The sequence below is a fragment of the Sminthopsis crassicaudata genome, chromosome 3, assembly GCF_048593235.1.
Source record: "Sminthopsis crassicaudata isolate SCR6 chromosome 3, ASM4859323v1, whole genome shotgun sequence".
Classification (NCBI taxonomy): Eukaryota; Metazoa; Chordata; class Mammalia; order Dasyuromorphia; family Dasyuridae; genus Sminthopsis; species Sminthopsis crassicaudata.
In genome coordinates, this window is record NC_133619.1 from 535,927,693 (window position 1) to 535,935,470 (window position 7,778).

At 34.4% G+C, this 7,778-nt stretch overlaps 1 long non-coding RNA gene across 1 annotated transcript in view; it reads right to left on the reverse strand.

Moving 5' to 3' along the window:
- Window positions 1–1,091: 1,091 nt before the first annotated feature.
- Window positions 1,092–7,778, reverse strand: part of LOC141563392 (uncharacterized) — a 49,549-nt gene continuing 42,862 nt past the window's right edge. The window contains exon 4 of the long non-coding RNA XR_012488410.1: window positions 1,092–2,254. This is a non-coding gene — a long non-coding RNA (uncharacterized LOC141563392). The remainder of the gene's footprint in view (window positions 2,255–7,778) is intronic.

Sequence of the window (7,778 nt, forward strand, 5' to 3'; positions counted from 1 at the left end):
TGTTCTATTCTTGGCTGTTTTCCCTACTGCTGTGTTTGGATAAAAGGACAGAGCTTTGAACAATAAACAACTATTTATTTTAGTCAAGAACAATCATAATGAAAAAGGATTGTGGGCAAAGGGATATAACTTTTACTCTTTAGAGAATATAATTCAGTCAAGGTTAAAAGAATTTTTTGGTACAGATTTTGTTTACTTTTAGTAGATTCAACCAGTATGAATATAGTGTCTCTGAAAAACATACTGTACAGAATTTAAAAGCAAATGGCATTGTAGATTGTTGACTTTGCTATGGAGATGCAGCATCTGAGGCAAAGACTACTATGTAATTTACCATCCCTGTGGATTATTTCATGATTTATTAAGATTTGTAGTTTACACAAGAACAGCCTTACTCTATCACATCACCTTAATCTGTATTTAAACATTTGTATTTGAGCTCATTTCTCTCTTATTTTAAAAGGCTGGCCCCAAAGTCATCAGAATCAGAATGTAATATTGATTGAAACTATTATGAAAACTTTTCTGTAGTTTAGGAAATAAATGAAAGTCAGCCTATGTACACTTCAAAGAGTGTGAAGTAAATATTAGCTGTTTATTGTCTGTCTCAAAGAAAAATTGTCGAGTTTGATTTCAGAATTTTAAATTATTAGATGTACTAAACATGTATTTCAAATGAGAAAATGGATACCATGTGGTTTGAAGACCTTAAATTTCTATATTTAAATGTCATATTAATTATTTCATTTGAAGAATGATAAGCAATGTAAGTACACACAATGGAAAAGTGTGCTGACTTTGGAATAATCCTGTGCTGGTAAATGTTTAACAACCAACTTTCTGGGGAAAAAAAAAGTGCAAGACACACTTTAATTTTAATCTGCAATGTAAATATTTTCTTTATTACTTTATTAAGTTTAGACAATCAATGAAATAATAAATTAAGACCTGATTTGTAATATTTACTAATTTCTGAGACATAAATGGTCACACTGAAAATTTTACAATCAGCTTTTCTACACTAGCTTGAGCTGACTCCAGCATGTCTCTGTTTTGGAGTCAGATGACATGGTTTTGAATGAACTATGTATATAATCTTGGGCTAGTCATTTAACTTGTCTGGGGTTTACCTCATCTGTAAGTTGAAGGGGTTTCAACCTTAAGGTCTCTTACTATTTCTATGATCCTATGAAAATTTAATCAAGTCAAAGTCAAATAAAATAAGCAATACTATGTCAGACCTACTAAGCTGTTTGTTTCTTGAGGGAGAGCTAGTGTCAGGTATTAGTGTGTTATGCACACGGAATCATACAGTCATAGACAGCTAGGACTGGAAAGAGCCTCAGAGATCATTACTTTCCTCCCCCCACATTTGCAGATTGAAGAAATTGAGACTTAGCTACTTGATAGCTAAACCATTATTTTCTAGCTTTTTATGTAATGCGTTTCCTCAACCCCACACAAGACTGCCTCATATACTGTATACACTAAAGATATGTCTGTTGCACTGATCTGAATAAACCTGGGACTTTCCTCTGCTCTAATGGAAGGATAAGTCACAGACTTGTTTGGGTCTTTCTTGGGTGATGGAGCCTGATGATGTACTTTCAGAAAATTCCCACATTGCTGCTATCTGAGAATGTATTAATCATAATATAGCCTACGCTGAAGCGATACCCACATTCCTTCCATGGCTCAATTAGCCTAAGTCAACAAAGCTTCTGCTTTAGAGCTTCTGAGAAGCTCTTGGAGCCATCTGTGAACAGCAACTGCAGCTTCTTGGGGGTTGCTGTCTCCTGATCCAGAACCAGGAGACACTTAAACCACAGCTCAGCTACTGGAAAGTAAACAGAAACCTGTCATGGAAAACAATTAGCAGGCAGAGAGAGATAAGAGCTTGCGTTGACAAGCAGATTGCCAGCACATTATGATGTGGTGACAAAGTTACTCATCCTGAAATCATTGCAGGTGAACAGGATCTGAAGCCAAAGAACTGGAGCCTAAAGCAAAGATCCATTTCTATTTTGATTTGCTAGGGAGTTTATAGACTTTCTTTTTGTTATTAGAAACAAAATAATTATCCATCTATTATAAGCATAGTCTAAATAATATTTCTTCCTCATTCTTCTCTTCCTTTCTTCTTTACTCCTTTACTCTCTTCTTTCCTCCTTTCTCTTTCTTCTCCCTTTCTCTTCCTTCATTCTTCCTTGGTTCTTCCTTCCTTCTTACCTTCATTCCTTCTAGTGTGAAGAATCTATTCAAAATACAATTATGCTTGTTTAACTTTTGATTCATAGACATCATTTTAAAATGGAAAACACAGTGATATTGACTTCTGTTTATTCTGTTTGGATTTCCAAAAAAAAAAGGTTTCCTTTCACTTTAGATGTTTTATAGGCTCTTGGTAGACAGGGACTATCTTTTTCTTTTTAGCCTTGCATATAAGAGATGCTCAATGAATAAATACTTGTTCATTTGAGATTTTTAAAATGTGTTCAAATATTTAATTCATGTTAAAATGACATTATTTTAAAATATATATATATATATATATGTATATATATATATATATATATATATATGTATAAACCCAAGTATGAATGTTGCTTATTGTATCTTTCTTCATTTTTATGCATCACATATATATGCCAATTTATAAAGCAAAGATCATAACCTCTCTGAACTTGGAACTTGAAGGAACCTTAAAGGGCATTTATTCCATTTCTTTAATTTACAAATAAGAAAACTGAAAATCAGAGAGGATAAAGTGAATTGACCAAGATTTTAGGAAATCTCTTCAGCTAAATGGCTGTTTAATGGGCATTTAAAGACATTTTTTGGCATCCTATGTAGATATAAACATTTTCAATATTATTATTGCCTTAAGACAAAGTAACTAATGAAGCAAGCATTTTGACCATTTTTCAACTAGTTTTGAACTTAGGATTTCATTGTCAAATGGTTCAGTATCAGAAACAGACATGAAATTATCAGTGGAAGTGACAATGTTTTGCTGTTATACTCTAAGGGCTGTGGGACCTTTCTATTTCACTGCTAAAATATTTTGTGTTTGCACACACATATACATATACATCTCTATGTATACACATATAATGCATATATTATGCATTATTGCATATATACCATATTTATCTCTATCTCTTTCATTAGAATGTGAACTTCCTGTGAGGGAGGATTATTTTTCCTATTTTATTTATATCTTCAATGTTTAATACAGTGTTTTGCATGAAGTAAGCACTTAATAAGTGCTAATTCATTCATTTATTCAAGTATGGTTGCATGCTGAAATGAGTTAAATGTTTGATTCTCATGCATTGCTGAAGTAAAATATAATTTGCCAAGAGAAAAGCAACTTCTTATAACCTAAGATCATACTAGTTTCTCTTGAATAAAAAGCATAATGAATGTTCCCTGCTTTCCCCAAATCCATAAGAGTATAATATTAGTAATACAAAAAGTTAAAAATTAAATGCTTGCTTTAAAAAAGTTCATAATGCTTCCCTCTGTTTCGCCAGACTTTTTCCCCTGCTCCCAGTAAATTACCTGTTATTTTCTAAAACACAGAAGTATGCACAAGTTCTCAGCCTCATTGTTCTTTGCTGTGGTATTCTTTATTCTCTGACTATTGAAATTCAACCTCTTACATTTGTATTAAGAAAGAAAGGGAGTCTAATGAATTTGTAAATCCTATCTTATATTACTTAACTAGTTCATTATATTTGTAATAAATCAAGAGGGCTCTTCAAACTTTAATTTTCCCAAGTACTTTCTTACTGTCTGGAAGGCATCATAATATTGTGTGCTGAACCTCATCAGGAAGATATAAAGAAGAGGGTTCAAATCCTACATCAATTACTAACTAGCTATGTGTCCTATGTGACCAAGTCTCTGAGCCTCAGATTCGTTATCTGTAAAATGGAATTGATGATATTGATGATGATGAAAATGATATAACATCTACTCCCATAGCTTATAGATTTGGAATTGGAAAGGAACTTAGAGGCTATCTAGTTCATCTACCTCAGTTTACAGAACCTGAAGCCGAGTAATTAACATCAGATGAAGGATTGGAACCCAGATTCTCTGCCTTTAGAATCAGTGTCATTTTTTTCTCATTGTATAATAAGTATTATTGTGGATCAAATGAGATAATGAGTTTAGATTCATTTTAAGATTCATTATATTAAAAGTTTTCTTCTTCTTCTTCTTCTTCTTCTTCTTCTTCTTCTTCTTCTTCTTCTTCTTCTTCTTCTTCTTCTTCTTCTTCTCCTTCTTCTCCTTCTTCTTCTCCTCCTCCTCCTTCTTCTTCTTCTTGTTGTTCTTGTTCTTGTTCTTCTTGTTCTTGTTCTTGTTCTTCTTGTTCTTGTTCTTCTTCTTCTTCTTCTTCTTCTTCTTCTTCTTTTTTGAGATAGGGGTTCTAATAATTACGTTTATGAAAGGCTAGCTCATGATTTCATGAAACGTCTTGATCTTTGACCAGGTCAAAATGGCTTGGTCAAACCTGATCTACAATACATCTGAAGTAGTTAAGTGACATAGTGAATATTGTATTTTGTTGTACTGGTTCTGTCAAGCACTATAGTAACAATAACTACCGTGTTTCCCCGATAATAAGACCTATCCTGAAAATAAGACACCCACATACTCTTTAATATTCCGCTAAAATAAGCCCTCCCCCGAAAATAAGCCCTATCGAACTTACTATGAAAACGGTCATCATGGTGATCCCCTGCGCTATATGCTGCATAGCGGTACCTTCAGTAAGCAGCGCCGCCCTCCCCTCCCGGGTGAAACGCACGTCGCGCTCCGAGCTGCATCCAATCAGAGCTGCAGCAGTGAGCGCGTCATCCTCTTCTTCCCTGGTGATTTGCTTGCTGGCGCTACTGAGAGCAACGCCGCGGAGTAGAGCTGAGACAGGACCATCTAAAAACTCGGTAAGTTCAGTAAGCGATGGAGAATAAAATAAGCACTCAGGGGGCATGATGGAGGCTAAAAGGGGCATGATGGAGGCTAAAATGGGCATGATGGAGGATAAAAGGGGCATGATGGAGGCTAAAATGGGCATGATGGAGGATAAAAGGGGCATGATGGAGGATAAAATAAGCCCTCCCCTGAAAATAAGCCCTCTGGTGTTTTTTAGTCCCCAAAAAATAATAAGACAGTGTCTTATTATCGGGGAAACACGGTAGCATTTATATAGTATTTTAAAGTTTACAAAATGCCTTACAAGTATTATTTCATTTGATATTCACAATAGCACTAGGAGTTAGATGCTTATTACTATCATTTTTACAGATGGGAAAACTGAGGCAAATAGGTTGTTGTGTTACTTGTTCAGAATCATGCAATGAATAAATATATGTGGCAGGATTTGAACTCAGATCTTCTTGGTTCCAAGTGCAACATTCTACCTATAATTAGAGCTTGAATTGTTCCTCAAACACTTACTAATTGTGTTATTCTGAGTGACTCACTTTACTTTTTTGTATTTTAGATTCTTCATCTATAAAACTGAGGGGGCTGAATTCATTCAATAGCTACTTCTATCTCTAAATAAAAAAAATTCTCAGGTGTTCAGGGAAAACTAGCACCTCTGGTATGAATTCTGCTAAGCCCTTTTCAGGGCTACTAATCCATTTTGGTATTCACCAGTCACTCAAGTCTCACCTGTGGCTCCAAGAAGCTATACCATACACAGCAGCCCTGGTAAAACCATCTTGGCCATTCAGGCTGAGGGTAACCATCAGGTCTCAAACTATCAGTGAGTTAGTAGGATGCCTATCCCAGTCATGAAAACTTTCCTCAGCAGAAAGGGCAGAAGAACTTTGCAAACTTTAAAGCACTATAGAAACGCTACTTATTATTACTATATAGCTTGACAGGACAAATACAATATCCACTCTGACATCTTAACTACTTCAAATGGACCCTAAATCAAATTTGACCAAGCCATATTGACTTGGCCTAAGATCAAGAAGTTTCATTATAACCAAAGCTGCTCTTTCAAAAGCAGGATTATGAGAACCCCTATTTCCAAAGAAAGAATAAATTTCTTAGGAAAAATATACTGTGAATAAAGACATGAATTTTCCTAAGTTTCTAAAACTTATTCTGAGCAAAGGAAAGAACAATTTGTTCTTTATGGCTTTTAAGGGAATGGAAAGAGGTATTGTGGAGTGCTTAGAGTTTGGGCAGACATCAAAGATGGCCAAAGTCATCCACTGCCTTTCAGGCCATTGCTGGTTATCTTGCCACTAGATTTAGATGACTCTGGAAGAAAGATAAATTTGTGCAAATCTGCATCACTTAAATCCAATTCATTTATATTCCTTTGGCTTAATTATATAATTGAAAGGGACTAGAAATAACCTAGTCTTATTCATAATGATTTTGAAGATGAATCTTGTCAATAGAACATTGAACAAATAAAGTGATCCTCTAGCCAGTGAAAGAGAATCCACTTTCTCCTAATGCATCCAATTCTAATTGTTAGGAAGTTTTCCCTTACATCAGACAAAAATGTGTCATTCTAAACTTCCATCTGTTTCTAAGTTTTCCCTTTTGGGGTCATGCAGAATAAATTGCATCCTTCTTTTACATGAGACTTCAAATACTAAAGACAGTGATAGTGTTCTCTGCAGTTTTTCTTCTTCAAGTTAAGTATCCCTAATTTCTTTTCCCAGTTTTCATATGGCATGATATTAATATTCTTCTTTATCTATCCTTCTTAGCATACTATCCAGCAATTATTAACACTCCTATTATATTGTACAGCCTAGAACTGAACATATTTCTCTGTTTCCAACCAAGGCAAATGTAGTAGGGCTCTTTTCCCCTTCATTTTATTCATAAGGAAACTGAGGTCCAGAGATATTATATGATTTGCCATGGATTACACAGCTTATGAGAGTTTAAGGTGGGATTTGAATTCAGATTTTCTTGACTTTAAGTCTTGGACTCTCTCCAGTACACTATATTGCATCTCTAGTCAAGATCTTTTTGAATTCTGACTCTATCTTCCAACATATCAGATATCCTTTCAATAACTGCATCATGATGAAGCTGTTGTCCATTATTCTAACTAAACCATTGATAAAAGTGTTGAATAGTGCAGAACTGAACACAAATCATTGAGACATTACCTCCTTCTAAGTTGACATTTATTGATTAATTCTTATTCTTTGAGTCCAGTCATCCAGCTATTTCCAAATACAAATAAACAGTACCATTATTATCACGTAGACTATACACATCTAAGCCATCTTGACAACAAGAACAGCATGAGCTATTTTTAAATGTTATACTAAATGCTAGATCAATTATATCGCATTCCCTTAGATTTAGTAACCCTATCTGCATGACTTGTTTTTGGTGAAATTTTGCTAGCTTTTTGTAACCAGTGCTTCCTTTTTAAGATGTTCTCAGACTCTACTCTCTTTTGTAAAAACTGGGCAAGTTGCTCTTCTCCCATCATATTAGATCTCTCTCTTGTCCTCCATAACCTATCAAAGCTCCAACTGTCATTCAGCAATGATATCTGCCATTTATTTTAGTACACTGATATATATAGTTCATCTAGGCAAAAGTGAGAAAAATAGGCATTATTTTAACATCTTTATACTTATCTTAGGTATTCCTAGTATCAATCTTTTTCCCCCTAGTATCAATCTTTATTTTGTTCTTTTTAGTTCAGTTATCATTTTCCCTTAATGGATAAATCAAAATCAAAACCAGAGCTGAAAAATTTTGTCTTCTCT